The sequence below is a fragment of the Triturus cristatus genome, chromosome 3_1 (genome assembly GCF_964204655.1).
Source record: "Triturus cristatus chromosome 3_1, aTriCri1.1, whole genome shotgun sequence".
Taxonomy (NCBI): Eukaryota; Metazoa; Chordata; class Amphibia; order Caudata; family Salamandridae; genus Triturus; species Triturus cristatus.
This window is the reverse complement of record NC_140583.1, coordinates 996,859,909-996,884,602: the sequence shown is the minus strand read 5'-3', so window position 1 is coordinate 996,884,602 and position 24,694 is coordinate 996,859,909. Positions and strand designations below refer to the sequence as shown.

At 42.5% G+C, this 24,694-nt stretch overlaps 1 protein-coding gene across 1 annotated transcript in view; it reads right to left on the bottom strand.

Moving 5' to 3' along the window:
- Window positions 1–24,694, bottom strand: part of AHDC1 (AT-hook DNA binding motif containing 1) — a 360,405-nt gene that overhangs the window by 22,992 nt on the left and 312,719 nt on the right. Inside the window, exon 5 of the mRNA XM_085645688.1 lies at window positions 2,413–2,846. The gene's annotated coding sequence lies outside the window, so the exon portion shown is untranslated. The remainder of the gene's footprint in view (window positions 1–2,412; window positions 2,847–24,694) is intronic.

The following is a 24,694-nucleotide window of genomic DNA, read 5'->3' as shown; positions in this document are numbered from 1 at the left end:
ACCATGTTGTTTGTCTGGATGGGGTTTTGAAGCAGTGCTCAGTTCCAGGGTAGTATTCACTGCCACCTTGGACATTTACTTTGTTTCACCCCCACCAGATTTTCTGTTGCTCTCCTCCCCCTCTGAGGAGTTTGAAGGCAAAGTTTATGGGCAGTTGTGCTAGTATCCCAGATGGCTCTACCTCCACAATGAGGACTCATGTTGACTGAAAACATCCAGCGTCTTGGTGGCTGAATGCCGATGCATCCTGAGATGCACCCAACACAGTTCACTCCTGTACCCTAGTGTTTTCTTACACATAAAGGTGAAACAGAATTCGCACAGGCCTCGTTGTGCTTGGGTGACAGGAAAAGGTGGCAAACGTTGTGGTAATCAGTCTAATGGTACATGGTGTTGTACTACGGTCAAAAGCAGAAGAGTGTTCGATCCATCGCCCTGTACCTGCCCATATTCTCTGAGTCGTTGCACTTGAAAGAGAGGAGGACTCGAATGAGAGCTCGATTTTAATCGTTCTCCATGGTTCATGGGACTAAGAAGATTGATCTCCTATCGTCAGTGTCTAAGTAAAAGAACCATTAGGCCTAAGAAAGGCACTGGGAACAGGTCTATCTCAGAGCTGTTATAAAGCACACCTGAACCTGAAGGCGGTAAAAAACAAAACAATCTAAGGATGGAGTGGACGCCTTTGCACACTGTAACATCAAGTAAGGAGTCGCAAAGCATCTGTGACACAAAGCTTCTATGAAGTAAAATACCTTGTAATGTCCGAGCCCAACACTAGACAGCAAGAGCATGAAAAACATGTGTATCTAAACCTACAAACATTGTTCTTATTTTGGCTTGAGCAGCACCAAGGCTACAGGCACATTACTGTATTGTGAAACTTCACATTCTTCATGTGCCCCAACCTTTGTGCCGTAACTGCTACCTGTTCTGTAAATTCCTGAAAAGGCAAAATCAGTGGTGTGATCCTTTCTCCTCAATCCAAATTAGTTCCCTGTGCATTGCAGCATTAAGAAAAAATTCACACTTCACTAAAGAACTGCCAGTACTGCTGCTCCCAGTCTCTGAGCCTACAGTCAGGCAGGCTACTGTCACCCTTACATCAAGCACTCATACGTGCTTGATGTAAACACCAAAGTTGTCCTCGGTTTGTTGCATCCCCCACCACAATGGTCGGCTTTCTCCTTCATGCACCTTTTACTTGTGCAGGGAGAAGTAGCAGAGGCTACCTTCTGCATTTCCTGGTCCAGGTGCAGGGGATCTCACGATAAGCCAACCTGGGTGAGGAAAGTTTGTGTTGCAAATGGCCAGGAAGGTTCAACTACACTCACCCGAAATCAGGTAAGAAAGCACATTTTCTCAAATATGCACGGTATCGCAGGGACAGTTAAAGTCCATTCCCATCGCTAATTCGTTGCATATGTGAGAGACATTTACCCATGTGCATATTACCATCCACTTTGTGAAGAAAACAAAGTCTTAAATTAAATTAAGACATTCTTGCCTACTCACCATTTTGTGGTGAAGGTTAACTCCTAGCTATGTGGGGTTTCATTCTGGAAATATTAGGAGTTGGTTCGTACTTTACATTTTAGAATATAGGTGTCCCACAGCCAGACTTGTACTCAAACTGGTCATAATAGGTGCAAATATGGATAGCTAGGTCTCCGGATGATTTGAAAACAACGTAATTAAGGGGGCTGGTGGGTTATCTGCTGCTGGAGCATTTTTGTTTTACAGTGCCACCCATTAGCACCAGAAGGCTTCCTTCAAAGACATACGATTAACAATCAATTTCTCTGCCCCAAACTCTTGCACCCTAGACTCCAATTTGTTGGTCATCATTTCAATAAAATGTTTTGCCTCCAGAACCATGTCAATCATTCTAGTTCTCTTCTCCATTATAATCGCTGCAAAGGCTGGCGTGCCTGAACACTCACTGCATCTCCAGAGCACTGCATCAGAAGAACTTCAGAATTTGGCTTCTCAGTGTCTTTCCCTTCACCTGTCATTCTGTCCCTTCTTCCTTGACTCTACCATTTAAGTGCCTTGCTAACCCCACACTAGAGCATTGAATATATTCTTAGGATACTCCCTGTCTGTAACAGCTTTATGCACCGTGTAAAAGGCAGACTGCTGAAAAAAGTGAACTCTGCTATGCATTATCATACCGTATTACACTGCTTAATGACATCTCTAGGTAGGCCTGAAGTGGCAAGAAATCCAAGAGGCTCCTCACTCATCTGTATTACAATGCTTGCTGGTGCATATAATATTTACCAGACTGTGACCACACAAACAAGGAAGCCACGGAGAATGAAAGTAGTGAGAAACATGCTTTTACATTCCTATGTATTTATTTACATGTGAGCGGAAATCTCAATAGCAGGTGATATAGTAAAAGCTTACCAATGAAAGACTAATCAGTCCTCTTCTATCAGGCTGATCAGTTTTTCGTGGAACGCACAAAAAAGAAATAAATGCAAAAGAGTGAGGAGGAGGGGAGCATCCACATTCCAGTCTTCTGCAATTTTGTAAAGTATTCTTTTTAGTTCACTGATACTTTTCAAAAATAAAAAAAACCAGTCTCTTTAGTTGCTGTCCCACGCTTGCTGACATGCTGCAGTCCTCCACGATTGTCTTTCTGCTTGAAGTCCACAGTTGACGGCGTGTCACGGTCCAAAAGCACTCCGTGTTACTCTTATAGAGATATATATATTTATATATATATATATATTTATATATATTAAAAAAAAGTTTTTCTGTTTTAAAAAAAATTCTCAACTTGATTTCCATTCAGAACTTTTGAAAGTGTTCCCCAAAAAGTGCTGGATATAGCAACTCTGGAACGAAAAACAAAATATCACTTTAAGAAAGAGAAGTTAAGTTAATGAACAATCAGCAACCATAGAGCAAGGTCCAAACAATATCTTAAGGAGTATGTGCAAGAGAACAAAATCTAATTGTCCACTAACAGCATATGGGAAATGAATCTTATCATAAAAATATAATTAACTGCAACAGTAGTTGATGTTCAGTTGGTGAGGGATGGAAAAATTCTTAGTATATGGAATCGGGCTATCAACAGTGGTTAATTTGTAAAAAAAAAAAGTACCCAGGCTTTCATCAGGAGGCAGCTTGCAACACCCCATTTCCCCGGTTAGTGCTCCCTAAAATACTTCCAACTACTAACCACGAAAGTGAAGAGAGGATGTGGCTTAGTGGCTAGAGCTGCCGACATTGGAGCTGGGGAACCAGATTTGATTCTCAGTGTCAGCTCAAAATCCTGTGATTCTAGGCAAATCACTTAATCTCCCTTTGCCTACCATAAATGAAAGTGTCCTTAACTGGTGCTCATGAAAAGCGTCGGTGTAGATGAATAAGTGCCGGTGCTGAGCACAGAAAACACAGGCTCAAATTAAGCACTGCCTATCAATGAGGGGAAAGATCTCTTGCTGGAAGAACTTGAAAACTTCTATTAAATCTTGGAGTGCTGACATGTAGTGGCAGAGCACAAATTAATCCCCTATTGCAGACACTGTACCAAATAAGCCCTAATACGGTGAAGGTTTGTGGTGAACAGGAAGGCATGGTCTTTTTTCTAACGTGGGGAAAATAGAAGGGTCAGGTTATGTCAAGCTGAAGTAAAACATTGAAGACAACTTAAAGAAAGACCTCTAACTGAAAGTTCTGTTAAGGGAGATTACCATGTCAAAAAAAGGAAAACCTCAAAACTCTATGCAAATGGTTCTGTGCTAGCAAAGAGGAGGACAGCAATGAGTTGGAAACTATCTGAGGCACCCCATAAAGAGACTGTAGTTACATGACATGATACAATTGGTCCAGGTGGAATGTGAAATGCTAAGGAACACAGAGTGTGACAAATGCTATTATTGGACAGGCATCTGAGTTTTGGGACCTAGGTTTAATTGAACACAAGTGCCCATTGGATAAAAAACAGCAGTTAGTGAGACTATGTAAAGCGTGGGATAGAATTTTAGATCTTTTCCTTTTCTGTCCATCACTCTTCTTTGCGTATAGATGTATGCTTGGAAGCGGATATGGAAACTTCGTTACTCTCTCACATGATCACACTGCTCATTTGCTAATCGATATTGAGCACTGCCACTGTAAAGCGCTACAGCTCAATTACATACTTTTGCTTGGGTTTGCTGCTTTAGCTCACTGGTGGGGTGCTGGGTAATTCGTCGCGTATTGTTGTACAGAATTAATAAAGATATTTGAACACAAAGTCATGTTGACAAACATTCTTGTTGAGGTAATTTTAACTCAACGGAATTTCAATTCTAAAATAAAATAAATGGCAGTGTATCCAATCTCGCACTAGAGTAGAAAAGTTCAACTATAGGGCTAAAAAGAACAATAATATAATTACTAAATTGCTTAGAATATAATATTAAATTAAACATTGTATAATGTACTCGCCTTGTAAAACTAAATTTAAAGGTTGTAAGAAGTAATGCCAGTAACCTGTTTTCCTAGTGCAAGGGTGGCTTTTGCCTCAAACAGCATGGAAGAGACTGAACACAGATTATCAGGTGATGTTTTATAATAAGCGTTACCAGAGGGGAGAAACAGAAACGTGGTACTATGTGCGCCATAACAAAAGTGTTTGCATAATAATCATGGCTACAGACAGGGATTTCACAGCAAACGAAGGCAAATGCGAAACTGAAAAGTCTACTGAAATCAGTGCTTGAGATCCGAAATATGTCTAAAGCTGGCATAACTGTTCACCATTTTCACCAAAGACACCATAGGAGTTATCCGCTGCTATTTTGTCATGGACACTTAGGCACAGTAGGGTCATATTTGTATGTTTAAATGTGGGGAAAAAATTCAAATGTAAAACCCTACCTCCAGTATGGAAGGTTTTATATAAAGATATGCATTTAGGCTGAGCTTCACTCGTGCCATAAAGATCTTTGTCTTGGTGTCATTCAGATAAGAGAGGAGAGGCTTTTACAATTATATATCAGTGGATCTCCTCATGATACGATGAAATTTAACATGAAACAAAATTGTGTTTGAGTCAAAATGGACTACCTTGGGCATCATTCCATTTGCTTGCGAACTGCTTACAACATATGAAAGGATTTTCAAGTTACTTTTTTCAATTGAAGCAAACATTTATAGCTTTACTTCTTCCAAAGAGAGCCTTCGATGCACATGGAACTATGAACTTTTAACCTCTAGAAGCCTTGCTTAAAGAAGAATTTTACTTAATAGAGTAAGGTTCACCGAAATGGGGTGCTTATTACAACAAAAAGAGGACAACATCGTTGCTCTGAGCCATAAAAAACAAGAATTGACATAGCCAATATGTCTGGCATTTGCAGGGCTGCAATTTTTGAATATGTGTATATGTGTGTGTATATATATATATATATTACGCACAAATGTCCTGCACGGAAGGAGCACCTTGACAGCTGGTGCACACGTCGGGATCAGGACAGCGATCTCGGTTAGATATCAGACACAAATAAATGATGACGCGGCACTCCTCTCAACGATTAGGATGTTATTTTAATCTCACAAAGTAACCCTCCCTACGCGTTTCGAACCGTAGTTCCTGGTCACGGTAGATTGTTACAATGGTCCTTTTTTCATTTCTTAGCTTTATACACTTGCTATGAGGTGCCATTATTATTGCATTCTGGGTATTGTTGTTCACAAAGTGTAGAATGTAAGGAATTAACATCATTCCTTTCAAAATGGCAATACTTTTGACAAAAAAGACATTTTGAGTAATACATTTATGAATATATGCATCATTGATTACTGAATGCAATGCACCTAAAGCAATTTAACACAAAATTATGTGTTTATGTGTCACAAAATATAAACTGTAATTTAGTATTAAGCAAAAAATCATGGCTGAGTGCCTATGAATGTGCAGTTATGTCTGCGCTCATGTATGTCTGTGTGGATTCAAGCAAACTCTTATATGATTGTATGGAATTCCATGAGAATAATAGGTCACAAATATGTTGAAATGCGAAAAAGTTTGCACAAGTTGTTATCTGATACAGTTGTTGCAAAATGTTTCAGTTCTTTAGAACACATGCTGTTTTGTTGCATGTCAAGAGTGTTGAGAATATCTATAGGTGCACATAAAGTTCCTCATCCCCATTGAGGCCCAGCGGATGTTTAGTTTTGAACCTCATTATTAGGCGCGACTCAAGTCTGCGTAGTTTCTGGATACGGTTTCCGCCTCGTTCACTTGGAGGCACTGTCATCAGTCCTGAGTATTTTATATCCAACCACGATTTCCCAACATGCAGTGACATATGTCTGGCGATTGCATATGTCATGTCCAGATTTTGAATGGCACGCACATGTTCTAATATGCGTTTTTTGAGAGGGCATGTTGTGCTGCCAATGTACTGTTTTCCGCAAAAGCATTGGAGTAGGTAAACCACAAAGGTTGATTCACATGTGATGGTCTCTCTTATCTGGAAACTTTTACCAGTCGGATCTTTAATGTTTTTAAGATTTTTGCCAATCTTGCAAGCTTTGCAGGACATACATTTGGTAAATCCCTTGGATCTTGATTGTAGCCAAGTTTCAGGTTTTGTGGCTACAAAGTGACTTCGTACCAAATGATCCGAGAGATTGGGTGCTCTTTTGTAAAATGATCCGAGAGATTGGGTGCTCCCAATCTCTCGGATCATTTGGTACGAACGTTGAATAAAATACGTCTTTGTATAGAGGCCACGGCACCAGTGAGTTTTCTTTCAAGAACGGGACACTGGATTGTGTGCGAGATGTTGGGAGTGGCGCCCCTGCCGTGTTGCCCGCCGTTCAAGTGGCTTATATATATATATATATATATATATATATATATATATATATACACACACACACACACATATACACACACACCCGCGCACGCACACACACACATACATACACACAAATGTTTACAAACATATACACTATGCATGAAAAGGGTAAATGTGATCAAAAGTAACAAGCATTAGCAAAGATGATAGATCTTGCCTTTGAGAACTATTGGCTTTGCCAATGGTTCTAGCTATGTTTTACAGCATGGCATTTAAAACAATAAAAAATATCAAGTCGATGATGCAACCAGTTTCGTCATTTTCTAGGCGCGCACCGAAAGCATGCACTACCATACAAAATGACATTAGTGGTTTTTGCCGACCGGAGTTGGATTGGTAAACAAAAAAAACAACAACAAAAAGACATAACATGAGTGGGACGAAGGAACACGAAAGGGGGAGTGTGAGGAATCAGAGGACAGAGTACGCAACAGGAGAGCGTGGGCAAAGCAACATAAGGGTGAGGGACGGGCAAGCGACACAGAAGATGCAACAGGGGGAAGGAACTCAGAGGGTGTGGGGGGTGGATTTCTGAGGACCTGAGTGGTGGGAAAGTAACACAGAGAAAGAGGAACCCGGGGGGTGGGCAAACAGATGTGAGAGAGCACAACCTGGAACTGGGAAAGGGCGAAAAAAGCACACAGGCTAAAAGGCAATGCAGGGCGGATAAGCATACAAGGGCATCATGGAGGCGCATGGAAAAGGGGGGAGTACACGAGGGAGACTAATAGAAAACAGACATACTTTTCTAGTATGCTTAACAAAAAGAAAAATTAGCACAGCGAGCAGTGAAAGGACACAAGTAATGCATCAAGCACAACAAGAGGAAAAGCAACACATGCTAACCCAGAAGATGAAAGCAAATGAGAGTGACAATGAAACCAACCAACGGTAACAAGCTAACAAAACACCTTGCAACAGACAGCACATGCGCTATTTAGTAGGCAAGGCCTAAAAGTGTCACAGTCTAAAAGTGAGGGGCAAGGCATATGTTCGCAAAAAAACCAGAAACAAAAAGGTTGCATTGCAAACTAAATTTTTAAAAAAATGTTAAAAGAATGTAGATTAGACTACCAGCCCTGGCACGTGCACAAGCATGGTCCAGAGCCTGCGGCTGTAGTGATTTGTCCATTTCCCCAAGCTGTATAGTGTGGAGGCGTGACCAAAATGTTAACGACAATTGAACAGATCAATGAATGAAGAGGTTCTCACCAAAAGTGCCTAAATCTATCTAAATATTTATTATGAAATATTTGGAAAACATGAGGCTGGCGAAACGGCTAAAGCTGTTTGTAGGTCAGATCTAAAAGCTCCACCTATTTATTTTAAGATTCTATTTTAACTAGAAAAACACCACCTTCTGAAAACAGTGGATGAAGTCAGTAGCAGATCTATTTTATCCCTCCTCCCATGAAATAAAGTTCTTCGTCAGCCATGGCATCTATGTAAAACTAGAAAACTGGAACAGATGCTACGATTTCCAGTGCAGTTTAAAAAGCACGTTTGAACACAAGATAGGAAACGTTTAAAATATGAGCTTTTAATCTGCATTGATCTTTGGGCAGTAACATTGCTCGACGTTCTCATGGACAAATTTACCTTATGTGTTTTGTGCATGAAGGGGAGTGAAAGCAAGAGGCTGTTGCCCCCTCAGCAGCATGAGTATGAAAATTGAGAATATTTAGGATAGGTTGGGAGGTTCCGTTGCAACTGCTGTTCCTTTTTTTCTAGGGTGCTCTTGTCCATCAACCCTGAGTGCTAAACATACGAGTTCAAAAGGAAGGATTAACTCTAAGCTAGAATGCCGCAGTTTTTTTTGGAATGAGTAAGGGTCTCCGCGGCCTTTGTAATCTGGGTTTCATCTTTTCCAATGTGGTGTTCCCAAACACCGTAGAAATCGCCGATGGTCCTGTCCAATATATTGTTCTATACTTGTGGTTCAAAGCCATATTAGGTTTCCCTTAGGACTATGCTGTGCAACACGTTGAGACATCAGAAGTTGATTTTTATTTCAGTGCTTGTGGCACGATCATTCATTACTCTAGCAGAAATGGAGGTTCAACTTGTTCCCTGCTTTCTAGATTGAAGAGGGTCAGGCAATTTAAAGAAATTTCACAAATTGTGGGCACTCTATTTAGCAGATTAAGATGGTGGGAAGAGTAGTGGTTTATTATTTTTCTCTTTTCTAGAGAAAGGTTTTGTTCTTCGGTTTGATTAAATATATCCATAGAGGAAGTTCAGAATAATGTGTTAGCAAATGGAGTGTGTATGTATGCCTTATCACTCTCTTTCAGGCATCTTGGGATGAACCAGGTGATGATGTTTCTGGTACTGTACCTTCACATAAAAATTAAAAAAGATTATGCTGGAAACATGGTCTGTGAGTTGGAGAACAGCTCCTCGTGCTCAGTGGAGTGTATAACTAATATAACATATTAGAATCAGTGTTACCCCTTAGGTAGTTCAGTTCAGTCTGGGGAAAAATAGTTCAGAAAGTACACCATTTCACTTGCCCTGCTCTTCCTTAACAAGTGGTAGAAACTTGTGCTGCCCACAACTGAAGGGAAAGAAATTAGAAAAGAAAAAGTAGTAGGGTCGTGCCTACCAGTGTATGTAAAACTTCAGTGTGGAAGATAGGGTGAACGTTGGAAGTGATCTGCTTTTGGCAGAGTGAGGAAGTCTGCCATGAAGAGAGATAACAAAGGTTCTGAAATTGCTAGAAATGAAGATGTGGGAAGGAGCCAAATCAGTGGAAATACTTTGGATTTTCTGGTAATTCTGAACGCATAAGCAGGTCTTGAGAGATAGAAACGGAATTATCTTGTTAGATGAAGAGGCTGTGCCGTGGAATTAATATTCCTTAAAAGGATAACTTTTAAATGTATAGTGTGCAACATCCAGGTACGAATTGACTCCTAGGTCCTACTAAGTCATAATTTCCATTGGCGTTCAACGAGATCGATACGCAGAAATGACTTGCTAATAAGAGATAGTAAGTAGTACAATTTTGCACTTTGCAGTCAAAGACTATCTTGATTCAAAGGTCTTGGACTACAAGAGGACATCACAGATTTCTCCTTGTGGCAGTGGTACCAACATCAATTCCTGGTGGGACCATAACAACTATCTCTACATGATAAAGCATTCAATCTCACACCTGCAGATTGATGGTCATGACCGAGAACCCATGCTGGTAGGCAAAAATAAAACTTCTGTGATTTATGCTCAACAACTGGGTCATTTTCAAAACCACCTGCTTTAAGCACAAATCCTCCCAAAAGTGCTAAAAAACAAAACATTAAGGTCCAGCTACACACAAATTCTGCATTCTTCATAAAAGCACCTTAAAGTTGGAGTCTGTGCAGCCAAGGGCTATGGAACAGGTTTCGGGGTCACCATCTTCCCCAAAACTAACCAGGTCGCGATATGTTGAGTGTATACTTCCAAGATGGAAGTGCTGTCTATATAGAGAGCTATGCGTGTTCAGCCAGACTCTCCTACAACATTCACAAATCTAAACTACTTCATAATACAAGCTATCAGAACGCTTAACACCTTGACCCCGAGCATTCACTTTCGAGTGTCTCGACATATGCCCTAAATAATTATTTCCTGCTATTAGAGAAAGCATATGACCCTTGCATCCCTCATCAATGTCTGAAATCTACTCCCAGACTTAAGTTGAAAGGCATCACGTGCTGTTCAAATATCACAGTTAATACTAGTAACTGTTAATTCTTAACTATTGTTTTTTAAAATATTTTTTCGACTGGATGATGTGCCAGTTTTTAGGTCGAGGACCATCCGGTCTGCCGAAGGCAGAACCGGAAGTCGGAGAATTAATGTTTTGGAGAAGAGGGGCTTGCACCCTCCCCTCTTCTCCATTGGCTGGCCTCTTGAATGCTGGCCAGCCATTGGAGAAGAGCTTCGTCACTCCGAACAGGCCCCGTCCTTTTCGGATTCGGGGGCGTGTTTTTTGCGAGGTTTTCTCAGGGCGTGTTTTTCTCTCCTCCAGCCAATGGCAAGAGGAGAGAAAAAGAAACACGCCCCCGAATCTGAAAAACGCCACTGCGTTTCTCCGAGGCATTTCTGCTTCGCCTCGGAGAAAGGCAGTGGTGTGCTTGTTTGTGCGTGGCACATAAAGGGACGGGACAGCAGGCGCTTTGACCTTTCCGTATCCAGAGATCAGGCGGTGCAGCGCTAGCCGTATACACACTGAAGCCTCCCTCACAAAGAGAGCAGGCACTGTGGCCGGGCAGGCGGGCGGTCAGAGATTCCTTCCCGTTGCACAGAGAACGGGCAGCGCGAGCTCCCCTCCGACATGAAACAAGATGGAGATAACATCCCTTCAGCCTTGTGCGAGTGAGGGGCAGCGCGGGAGCCAGTGATTAGCATTCTGTAGGCACCAGACACTCTGCTGATGTCAGTTTACGACACTAGATCATCGTGTTGCAGAAAGAGCGCACGTTAAGATAATGGACCAGCCACTTCGAGAAGGCAGAGTCGATGGGAATAGCAACGCACCACAGCATTCATCAATCCCTAGAACCCGGGGTGGGCACGAGCACGCGGGGACTGGGAACAACGCAGGAACTCATTAGGCAGATGAGAAATGCACTCACTGTCCACGAGAATATACTGGCACAAGGGAGGGGTTTAGACATGCTGTTAGGTTCACGTGCTCCGGGTGGTCGGTCCCGCTGGTGGTATGGGTGTGGGGGAAGGGGTGCTGCAGCACCGACATACATCTCAGATGGAGTTTAGATTTAGAATTAAGAATAAAGAGGCCGCTATTTATTAGTCTTAAATCATTTGCTGCGTATTTTAGTCCAAACATGTCATGACAGGAAGCTCCGTTTCGTGTTAGAGTCTCTTATCAACATATTGCTGGGGTACAGATGAAGGGGAAAGACCAGTATTCATGAGGTTTTTTAGCACATATATAAATACAGGCACGTGCCAGCTTTAGCTCAAAATATACCAGCAGTGTGGAAGGTACAGCCATTCACTTAAGACGGGTGATGTCAGTGACCAGTACCCCGACTTGTTCCGCCTAGGTCATCGCGCTGGCATTTCCTGCAACAGCCTCAACAGAAGTATTCTACCTGTCCAAGGGCCAAGCCGGCTATGGGCACCACTGTGCTGGAGGAACTACTCACAGGGATGTCTCAAGTGTAGTCAAAATACACCTGGACTCAAGATCCAGAGGCACTTGGGAAAAATACTTCACCAGCACTTTTCAAACCAGTCTCAAAAGCCGAATGTTTTCATAATCAACATGAATTCCTTAATGTTCTGTCTTTGTCCCTCTGATGTTCAACCGCTCATCATCTTCGGTTCCTTACTTCTCCCTCTGCAGGCTATTATAACACTGGACACGCCTGTGTAGTGCTACTCTGTAACAATGTTACCATTCAATCATTCATTCATGCATTAATTCATCTATTTATTCATTCATTCATTCATCGGTCCATCCTGCCTCATTATCTTGTGATCTGGCTTATTTTCAGAGACTCTAAATTGCACGAGGCCATGTTTGAGACATGAAGCCAGTCTTGGCCTTTTTTGCTCAATTTGCTGTTTGACATTTTATAGTTCTGCATGTGTAATAGGACAAGTCAGACTACAAGCATAGGCATAAGCAAACAACTGTACATCTAGCGCCTAAAATGGGACAACTTGGGATCTCTGTTGTTTGCAATATCTGTGATGAGTGGAGCCAAGCGGTTACTTCTTGCTAGCTTTCATCCCCACGACGTAGCAGTTTCTTGGCCAGTTGCTGCCCCTTATGGACCCTTGACTACTACTTGGGAGTTAGGTGAAGTGGGTGCTGCCGGGTCTCAGATATTGCTGAATTAAAAATATTACTTTAAAATGTAGCCCTATATTCATGTCATTTATTTATTGGAAAAATCACGGATAAATTTCTCAACAATGGCTGTAAAGACCCTAAAAGTATTCCATGTCAGCAATGTAATCCCTGTTTGCGTTTCACATGTTTGCGTTTCACATGGCGTGGAGGAACAAAGGGGTGGTGGAAACAATTCACACCAAAGGGTATAAATTAAGTTTTCGGGCTGTTTTTGTTCTGCTTAGGATATATATTTTTTCTCGACTTTTCAGATGGGAAAGATTTGACGTCGCAGGAGGCAAAGCCAGGTAGTTCCATTTTTGTTCCCGAAATAAGCAAAACGAGTGCAAACGTAGATAACTTTTAACACGAATTGGAATGCATGTCTGAAAATCCCTCTTGCACGCGAATAATGATTTGCTGTTGAATAAGTGTATATCTGCGTGTAACAATTGTTCCACAATCCAGGTTCTGTACTATAGACCGGGGAGAGTTTGAGTTTACTTAAACCTATATCTATGAAAACGTGGCTTTGTTTGTGCACATATGCGAATTAACTGAAGCTAGGGTACTGGGGTCGGGAGGCGCGCTGTCCAGGTCAAAGACCCCCATCCTCACAGTGCCAGGGGGCAGTGTGTCCAGGTGGACGTTCTCCAGAATAAGAGTATCATTTTAAAATCCTACTCTGTTTTATTGTAGCGCCACTATTCCTGCCTCATGGTGATAAATGTACAGTTTACTTTGATAAATGCGCACTTCATAATCTGGTGGCAAGTGCGGGTCTCATAAACTGCAGGTGTGCGTTTTGTGGGACCAAGTTGGCGCCGTACAGCGATAAACTGACCAGAGTGGGGAGGTGTTCACCTTAGGGCGCAAAGTGCTTACCTCGCGGTGTTTAAGAGTGGGCATACTGGTGCCAGAGCTCCCCACCCGATGAGAAGTGTTCATTAGGGCTCTCTATCTCACTACCTCACTCTCTATCTTCCTCACTCTCTCTCACTACCTCACTCTCTATTTCAATACCTCACTCTCTCTCTATCTCACTACCTCACTCTCTCTCTGCTAATGCAATAGGTATCACATTTGCAAAAAAAAAGCTAATGCCAATAGAAATGACAATGCCATTTTCTAGGGATACAAAAATGATTAAAAAAATAATGAGCAATACAAATAGCTCTACCTAAAATATTGCCGAGACCATTGCATTGTAAATGCTTGTTGTACTTTGCTCATGTGCTGCAACTGACCTTTGAACTGCATATATCCTACTAAAGTGTAAATAAAAGGAAAAAATACAATGCAGTGTTTAATTTATATGATTGAATCAAGGAAAAGATATGGATGTGCGGTTCTACAGTCTGGTGGCAGGGACGCTTGTTCTCGAAGGTAGATTACATTTTGTTGCAGGATGTCCTTCCTGCTGCTTGGCTGACTGCTCCTCCTAACAGCAAGGCAAAGGATTTCTGGATCAGTAGAAAGTTCGAATATCGTGTTAATGTCATTGAAAAGTAGGAAGATGGTAACCTAGGACACGTGGACCTCCTGCTGCATCTCTTCTGTTAGTGACATCTGGGCTGTGGCATAAATATCACAGTCTCGTAAAGTAACAAATAAACTGAGGATTTGCTAGGAGGCTAGCAACATCTGATATTTAGAAAGGTGGATCACACACCCCCTTGCATACTTATTGTCTTCTTAAGAAAAAAACAAGGATTATTTGGAGCGGGCTGGCTACCTCATGATGTGTTCAGCTCAGGGAAAGATGCCCATCTCCATATCAAGATGTTCTTAAAAATATAATTTCATGAAAGAGTTATTAGTCTGGAAATTCTCCCAACTCATCTTGCCATTGAGTAAGAACATACTGGCAGTGGCTTATTGATGATGCAGGAAAACAGACCTGCAAATGAAAAGTAAGGAAGTACTAAGTATAAGGAGAATGAAAGTCCATGCATGAAGACCGTTTAGGTACTGAAAGAGGCACACAATGTTTCCAAAAACTCGAGGAGAGACCATTTTGCTACAGGTCACAGGCCTGACCAGTCAGAGAGGACTGTTAGCAATCGAAATTAGAATTAGCTATGATGCTTAGGCTGAAACTGGAACGCTCCACAAGCACATTCAGGTGCTTCAGACCCAGCAGGATAACATTTTGATATTCGACAACAATATGCACAGCAACATCTCTTGTGCTGCCGTTATGCTCAACTTTGGTTTAACAGTGGCAAAGACATTTAAAAATCCCGAGGAGGAAAGTAGCTTGCCTTTTTCTGCAAGGGTGGAGGACACGAGAATCTTACATCCACCAAACTTTAGAAGTCATCGCTCTCAAATTATGTACTCTAAAGTAATGCTTCTCTTCTCATCCCTAGGGGGCAAGTCCTGTATAGTTTGAGTAAACCATAACTTAAAAGGAGTGAAGCTTGTGATAAGAGGTGTATCACAGGACATGCACAGTGATTCACACATATATTTTCAAGCAGTGCGTATGAAGGAATGGACATAGCTAAGCCTATTTCTATTGATCACTCTTGATCCTACTTCTCTTTCAAATTTGCCTCTGCATCAAAAAGAAGATTACAAGTCTGAGCCTACTGCAAGGAATGAGTTTAAGAGGAAGTCTTACAGAGAAACATAGGAGTAGTAACAATGCTTCACGGACACATCTCGAGGAAATTCAGTCACCTAACTAGGAAGAAAATTGATGCTTGGGCATGGCTAAACAGGCTACTCTTAACCTTGCCTCTGAACATTCAGAGAAAGTCAAACCGAAAACACCCGAATCGCCAAATTCTCCTCTTGATTAGCAAAAGGCCATGATAAAAGCGGTACAGTGGTTCTCTTAATTCCCACTCAAAATAGTGCAAGTTTGGAAGGCACTCATGACACTGCTAGTACCCTTAATTAGGTTCCCGGTCTGGAACACAGCTAGGGACACCTCTAGTTTATTTCAGTTCTCACTTTTTCTACTCAGCCAATTGGGTGGATGACAGTTTTCCGCTCCTGCTCAGAGCAGGAATCTTCTCTATATTTATCATTTTCCAGATAAAAACACTATTGGTCCTGATCAGGCCCATGTTACTCTTTGTATTTATTTTGTAAACAAGGAAAAAATGCAATACCAAAAAGTGTTAACTTTTCTATGAAGCATCCAGAAAGAGAAACCCATTGAAGTATCTGCGCTGGGATCATGTAAATGTGGGGCACCCCTCCTAAATATTTGGTGCAAGGAATTAAAACTCAAGGCTGGCAAGACTTATCGGCCACCTTTCAGAAGAGAAGAGAAAAAGAAGGATTAAATTAACAAAAAAAACCAAAGGAAACGCCAGACGGCTTGACTGCTATGTCCGCTACCATAAAAAGCCCTTGGGTTCAAGGTCAACGCTAGCAAACCAGGTTCACTAGCAGACCCATCTAGTGAGACGCTTTCTGCTAATTACAGCCAATCTTTCTCAATCCGAAGACAGCAAGTCGGCATCAAAGGATGTTTTTATCATTCACATTCTTACACTTCCTAGTTAATGACCCTATTATGTCCCTAATTACACCAGGAAGCCAGTCTGCATGCTCCTTGCTTACTTGCTACATGCCAATAATGCATTTTTGCCCAGACAGGATTAACACTCACTATGTTGGTTCATTGTTTTGCCATAGACCCCCGACAGTCCTTTCGTGCATGTTTCAGGCCCGCAGCTTTGGGGGGAGGGGTTGATGCATCTCATAGTCAAATGCATCCAGAAGTCCATAAATTTCGTTAGAGTTTTTTTTGTCTCAAGGACCCACACCCACATCGTTCTCCCGAACTGGTGGAAGAGAAGAAGGAGCACTGGTTTAATCTGGGAATGAGGTTTTCCTGCAGTGTGATATTGTGGGCTAACAAAAACAGGATTACAGAAGTGTGAGGGGTGGATTTGACTTGTGTCCACTCAGAAGCAAAAACTTTTAAAGTTACTTTGAGGTAACTGTTTACTGTGTACGGCAACGGGCTCTGCAGATTAAACTGCAGTGAGGTAAAAAAAAAAAAAAAAAAAAAAAAGCACGATAAGCGTCCCTTTTAGTGGATCCTCTCCCTACCATACAGAAAGATAAATGGAGTTGGTTGACCTTTTTAATTTAGGGAACAGCTATGATGACTGCTAGAGGCAAAAGGAGTCTGATAACATTCTCGAAGTAGTCAGAGCGCTTTTTGTGATGTGCCTCGCTTCATTCATTACTTTCTGAGTAACTGCTAAAAGTTTGTGCTCAACTTAAGGAAAGAACCAGTCGACAAATTTGGCAACTCTGGCATACAATTTGTGAGTAAAATGTGCAATTATTGACTTTTTCATGAAATCCAGAGAATTAGAGCATCCTGTTAATAAGATCAAGATTTTGAACTCTACCTGCGAGTAGTGTTTGTTGGTACATGTCCTAGAGCTGTGAAGAAGGAACATATTCTGTTACTGCTGAGTGTCATACAGGTCCAGCTGAGAAATCACCAACATTCATAACTAATGCCCACTACTTTAAACATGCTTCTGCGATTTCAACTGCCCCAGGTCCATGTGAGATATCACCAACAATCACAGCTATCGTTCATCTCGTCAAGGTACCACAAGAATTCCAACCAAAGGAGAGGGGGGGGGGGGGGCGCGGGTCAGGGGTGGGGGTAGAGGGGAAATCACAGAGGATCAAAAACACTGACTGGGTGCGCAAAGTAAGTACGTTTTTTTGTTGAATTACAGAATGAAGGGTACTTTCCCTTGCTTATGTCCTAGCTCTTTCAGTAGTAGGGTGAGATATTATGTCACACGTTTAAGATATTTAATGTAAGTATGTATGTGGCATTTAACTACACCAAAAGGAGGACTTTGCTCACAGCACTAGGCAAGGCCATCTCGCACGCATGATCCCACAATATGAAATCTTGGTCCTCGACGACTGAGAATGATGCCTTCTGATTATAAGGTCAGGCCCAATTTCTCGACCAACACACATGCTTGGAACATCAGAGCCTTAAACATATTCAGTGGTAGGTTTTAATCTTTCTATAAAAGAGGGATGAGGTATGAGCAATGGTACGGCCATTACAGGAACAGGAGAGAACACACAAGGGAAAGAGGTACTCGTATTTTTATATCATTGTATTGCACATAGTCTTCTCAAGAGAGAAAAACCCTTTGTGTCACTGGGGCATGAAAAGAAAATTGCCAGAAACGATGACGTGTAGAAAAGAACTCGCAGCCACAGCACTCTGAGGATGAGAGTGGCGGCCAACGACTACTTATAATGGCCTTAACAAAAAGATTTGGAAATCAAAACCACAGTATGGGATGCTGCTTCAAATTGCCTCAGCCAAACAATTCTGGAAATTAAACAGCAGACAAAAGGTGCTGCAAAATAAGATCGTTGCCAAAGGACTTTAGAAGATGATAATGTTGTCTGGCAGCAGAAAAATAAACCACAATCACTAAGGGGGAAAGGAAAAAAAATTAGTGGTAGATGCAGCTAGGCCCATATTGACCGAAATCACAATAAAAGGGACAGGATGCATAAAGAAATCTGCTCCAAAAACAAGAAAACCAACGAAAAGGGTCCACTTAACAGAATTGTAATGTAGCATTTCCAAATATCTGTGGTAGCTTTTTCATTAAAAAAAATTATCTGTTTACCTTTGGCAGGTGTCAACCTGTACCAGAAAGAAAGCTTGCAATACACTCAGTGGCACAATTTACAGAGCAGTGATACATAAGTTCCATAAAGTTGCGGCCTGCGCCCATGAAGTTACTTCCGCCTAGTGTTCCCACACTGTAGATGCCAGGATAATACAAAGCTATGAAAGAATATACAATCAGAAAAAGCATAATGCAAGGTATCAGTAGTCCTCAATAGAAGGTAAGCTGGACTGGTTAGGGATGATGAATCTGCTGTAAGATAAATTGCACAGCAGAAAAGAATCCAAAAGTTACGTCGCTTTTGCTTGCAATCCTGAAGATTCTTCATCTTTCCTTAGTACTTTCATGTGTTGCCTGCGCATTACTAAACAAAAGGCAAAAAAACTGAATAAAAAAATACAAAGCAGCAAACTAATCACACCCTGCCTCAATTCCCCAAATCAACCTCCCAGCACATAATGTTGGATAAAAGAATCCGTCAAAGCCGAGGTAGTTGACCTGCAGAGATTCGAAATTGCAAATGCTTTCATAGAGATGTCTGGAGTTGGACGTCATTGAAATGGTTGATTGACGGCTAATCCTAGATTGTGCCCTCCTTATTCAGTTTATTTCAATGCCAATCTGGGCACGATCAATGATAAAAAATGTTTGCTTGGATACAGACGGCTCCTTACTACCACAAGAAAACCCACACAGCGGAGCATTCAATCCATACTCCTTTTATTGAATAATGACAGATCAATTCTTTGGAGTCCAATATATGTAATCGTTTCATAGATCTGGGAAAAAGGGTAGGAAACAAAATATTTTGAGACGAATGCAATATGGAGACTACTTTTGGCAAAAAAGCAGACTCAACTCTGAGATGTACTTTTTATGATACAAAGGTAGTAGAATAGGGGTTGGAGCAAAGTGATTGAAGTTCCCCAGGCAGCAGCATAACTGACTGCAGTTAAAAACAGTTTTTGTTTTAACAGAAGTTATCTCATTAAACAGGAATGCTGTGGTAGGAAAGGAGAAACCATGAAAAACATCCAATTCGAATTCCACTATGAGGTAACAAACATTATTGGAGGGGAAAAGTTTGTGAGAGCTCACACGACTCAAGGAGGAGTTTAAAGAAAGGACACGGTACAGATGAACCTTAAAAATCAATCGAGATGGCTTCTGGTAGACGTCACTGAGTCTATATAGAGCGCCTCCATAGCAAAGTAAGGGCCAACGACTAGGATGTGTGGAACTTGACAAAGTGTATAGAACGTTTATGAGCAGGAGTCATGCCGACTTCGCCTATATGGTTGATTCAACCAGCAAAACGTATTTTCTATTGCAAGAATATTTCCAGACCCAACCACTAGATGGCACAATAAATCACAGCATGTAAAGAATAGTTTCACGCTGCTGAACTTCGATTTTGAGAACGGGTGCCTGCCTGACTGCCAACACTACATCGACGTTGTGCGGCAGAATGAGCCTGTAAAGTGCACTTCTCTACTCACAAATCAAGCCAGAGTGGTAAATACACATGAAGCAGCTCCTCCCCTCAGTGCTGGAGTAACAGGTCATCCAGTCCAATGAAGGTGCAGTGGTGGGGATGAGGCAAACACCAAGCATCAGAAGGTCCACTAAGCACAGCATCTGTAATCCAGTAGTAGCTCGCCACATCAGTCCTGCCTGATGCATCCTTGTCTTCCCAATCAAACGAGGCGGGGCCTAGACCTGCAGGAACTCACAGCATAAGAGGCAGACCCAAAGAATCGCAAACACTCTCCTAATCACCATTAACATGAAACATCTTAGATTAGCACAAAAGCGACTGCGTTTTTAGTTGTTGTGAGTAAGAAACAGGCTCACATTAGTGATTCCACCACGGGCAGACAGGGCCTCAACCACTTCCTGATGCAGTTCTAAATCAAGGGATGTTGTGTGCGACTTGCTCAGGGTATCTACATGAACGTTTCTGTTCCAACAAGACGGTTGGCATGAGGACAGACTGTAGTCGATAGCACAAGATCAAATATTCACTGCCTAAGGGCAGAGATTAAAAGAAGCCATTCTGCCTTTTGCAGAGATTGTTCTTCACCCTTGTACTGTCCATGGAGATCTGCCCCAAACGATTCTCCATGAAGGAAAGGAAAGCGCTAGAGGAATTACCAGCAGTACCGTGACGTTCCTTCTTCTATGCCCTCCAAAGGCTGCAGTCAGGCAAAGTCTCCAATTGGGTGCCTTAGTCAAGCACAGAGGTGTTCGTCGATACTATGACAAGTAGCCAATCGCTCACTTAAAAGGTTCTTACACCAGAAGGCGGGCTTGTATTTACACCAAGGAAGGCTTGTACACAGCAGGGGAAGATGGGCAGAGCAGGTTGCTCCCAAGATTGGGTCGAATGACACCCAATGGCCCACTGAATTGGTTAAAACCTCACATTGCAAGAAGGGATCAGAGGTGTATCCAATTTCAGAAGTTCTAGAAGGTAAATGAACACGAGTGCTTGCAGGGGTGCCCCGAAAAGAAGTATCTAAAGTGTATGACGAATGCTTAAAGCCCTCTCTTTAGGGAGAAAGCCCCCACTGAATTGTTTCGAAGACTACACAGTTGCCGTTATAGTGCAAGAGAACATTTGCCATTGCCAAAATCGAGCAAAGAACACAGATCGTGTAGGCAGACGCACATTAACTGGAGATGGGCAGCTGTCTCCCATGATGAATCAGTTTTATGAACCATGCGTGTAAATCAGGGACGACACTGACTCTCTGGCAGCACCAATGAATTACTACTGAAACAGCAGACTGCTCTTGTGCTGAGTGGAGGACGAATGGTAGGTCTACAACAGGAAACAGTTATTCCAAACTTTGTGCACATGTGGTGTCAGCGTACCGGGATATTAAAAGCAAGTGTATATAAGACGACACAACAGGGCCGTCACGATCTGCACTAAGGCAACCATACTGATTTTTCCTTCCTGAGGGCCATATTCAAGAACCTCAGCAGCACAACTGGCCTAAGGTCTATGCCCTACCTCATTTATCTAGAGGTTTCTGTGGAAGCACGATTGAGCCTGGTCCTAAACAAATGCATCAAGCGATCATTTACCATTTGCCAAGGTGGACCTTGCAACACCCTAAGAGGTGGGGAGCATCAATTTTGGACATCTCCCACAAGGTATGATTGCAGCACCTAATACCCAAGAAATATTGGAAGATGACAATGACCTAGTGCTGAGGCAATTTCCTCCTCTTATATTTCTGGTTCAGAGGAGCAGAGGGAAAAACATCCGGGTGAGACTTTGCCACAGAAGCCACCATACCTATGGCCTGGGGGTGCTTTCAAAATTGAAAAAAAACAAGGAATTTTGCAGTTATGGCAAAATGCTGGACTATCTCTTTATTTGCAGCATATACCGAGACCAGATTTTCTCATAATTAGCTCATTTAAGTCCAGCCAATTAATGGGCAAAAGAGGATTCTTCAGAAGGGGCAGTGTATGGAGTACGAAATAACCCAGCACAAGAGTATGCCGAATCTGGTGTTCAAGTCAATAGAAAGGAGTAGCTTGTCCGGCTGTCAGGCGCAACAGGCACATCCCTGTATGGAAAAGGGTGAGGGATGTCAGAATCAGGGTCATGGATGTCCGGTAACCATTAAAATCATTTAGCTTTAGGGAGAAGGTTCTTTCATATCCATTGTATGTTTTCCTTTTGGCTTTTTCTGTAAATGTGAAAGGATAGTGCAGATCTGTGCTGACGGCAGGACTGAATGCTGCTCCATCATAGTCATGGGAAAGAGGGTATCGCTACAAGCTACACCACAATAGGAGAAATCTTACATTAAATTTAGAGAGTTTGGTCAGTTTCAAAGCACCACAGGCAGCACATGAGCGATTGATACTGCAATGTGTCTGTTTTCGGTGGAGTAACAAGTAGTGTACATAGCACAGAGATAAACCTCAAAAATATTTGTATAAGTCCATAAGTACTTTGGACAGACTGGTCAACATCTGACCTATAGATGGAGCAGTGTGCGACCAATTAGACTTAACTCAACATCTGACCTATACACTGTGTAAACAAGTATATTTATATAGGTCTTGCCCTTGAAAGGCATTAGCTGACTTGTTGGCTTTCTCAATACTTGTGGCCAAAGCTGAACAGCATAAGCAAAACCGAAAAGAAAACTTATAGCCCAAGGGTGACGACAGTTAGACATGCACGTATGTCACAAGCTACCGAGGCATATATTTATTATTTTTGCCTTTTAGATTAATATGGCAAGATGGCAGATGCCCATCTTGGAGGAACACATTTTAAATAAAAAGTGGCAAAAGTGCATCATCATTAAGCGCCCAGGTAGAAACTGCAGCCGCTTGGCCGTCCGAAAAAGAAAACAAAATGGACAAAACATAATAGGACAGCCCCTGAAGAGAGGTGGGGGCGCGAAAGAGTGCTGAACAGCGGGGAGCAACAGTGAGTCAGCAACACGGGAGCTGGAGGGGGTGGGGAGAAATCAAGAAAAGCGGAGCTGGTGGTCAGGGGTGGACGACGAGCTGGGGGCCATACGGAGAGCATAGAGGGAAGGGATGCGAGGGGTGAAAGCAGCACATGGGAGACAAGCATTTACAATGCAATGGTCTCGGCAGTATTATAGGTAGAGCTATTGGTATTGCTCATTATTTTTTTATCATTTTTGTATCCCTAAATAAATGGCATTGTCATTTCTATTGGCATTAGCTTTTTTTTGCATATGTGATACCTATTGCATTAGCAGAGAGAGAGTGAGGTAGTGAGATAGAGAGAGAGAGTGAGGTATTGAAATAGAGAGTGAGGTAGTGAGAGAGAGTGGGGTAGATAGAGAGTGAGGTAGTGAGATAGAGAGAGTGAGGTATTGAGGTAGTGAGGGGGAGGGATGTTGTGAGGTAGTGATATATAAGCATAGAGTGATGTTGTGATGTAGTGAGATAGAGAGAGGGGTAGTGAAAGAGAGAGTGAAAGTGAGTTAGTGAGATAGAAAGGGTGAGGTAGTGAGATAGAGAGTGATTGAGGTAGTGAGTGAGAGTGAAGTTGTGAGGTTGTGAGCTAGAGAGTGAGGTAGTGATGTTTTGAGAGAGAGAAGTTGTGAGATAGTGAGGTAGTGAGATAGAGTGGAGTAGTGAGGTAGAGAGTTATGTAGTGAGAGAGAGTGAGGTAGTGAAACAGTAATGTAGTGAGGGAGATGGATGTTGTGAGGTAGTGAGATGTAAGCAGAGTGGTGTTGTGATGTAGTGAGATAGAGAGAGGTAGTGAAAGAGACAGTGAAAGTGAGTTAGTGAGATAGAAAGAGTGAGGTAGAGAGATAGAGAGTGAGTGATGTAGTGAGTTAGAGAGAGAGAGAAGTTGTGATATAGAGAGTGAGGTAGTGATCTTTTTAGAGAGAGAAGTAAGAAGTAGTTGGAAGTGCATTTGCTCTGAGCTCATTCACGAATACAAATAAGTGTTACAGTACTTACATTTACTTTTTAATTGTGTTCTAAAGTGGAGAACGTGCAGTCTGGGTCAAAATAACACGTGGCAGGAAAGTAGCAAGAGGGGTCGAGAGAGGAGCGCAATGTGGAGAAAGAGAAATGGAGAAGTGAGAGAGCAGGGGGGGAGAATGACTAAAATATTGGAAGAGGAAAGGAAATGAAGGGAGGAAGAAAGGAAAGGAAATGAAGGGAGGAAGAAAGGAAAGGTGGAGGAGCGAGGAGGGTCAAGGGTGATGCGGAGGATGCGCGTGTCTCTCTGACTCATGCCTGATACAATGCAGGACATACAGGGGTCTGCAGTGGGGGCGGCACAGGCTAAGGGGCCAACAGGTGACTCATACAGTCAGGCACCTGACGTGAGGAAATGTTCAGGCCTAAAGATCAGGCGGGGGGCGCTGTGGGCGAGCTGCAGGGGTGCTCCGAGGCTCCTGACCCCACGAGCTCGGAGATTCATTATCAGAGATTTCTCCCACGATGACCCCCGATCCCAAGCAGCGTTTCATGAGGCCCTTATCCGCGAGTGTGGCCCCCTGTTCCTTCAGTGCCCGGTCCTCATGTGGTCTCCAGTCCGGCCCTGCACATATAGGCCTTGGTGCCAAAGTCTTTTTTAATAAAAGTGGAAGTGGTCTGTCAGCCTCTGCGTTCCAAGCCCCGCCCCTCGTGACTTCACCCCCTGCCCCCAATGCATGGGTTCCTGGAGTACATGTGTTCCAGTTTCAGCGCTGGATAGAGGTGGTCCGTAGGGGGTGACTCAAGTGAACCCCGCCCCTCGCGGCTTCACCCCCTGCCCCCAATGCATGGGTTCCTGGAGTACATGTGTTCCA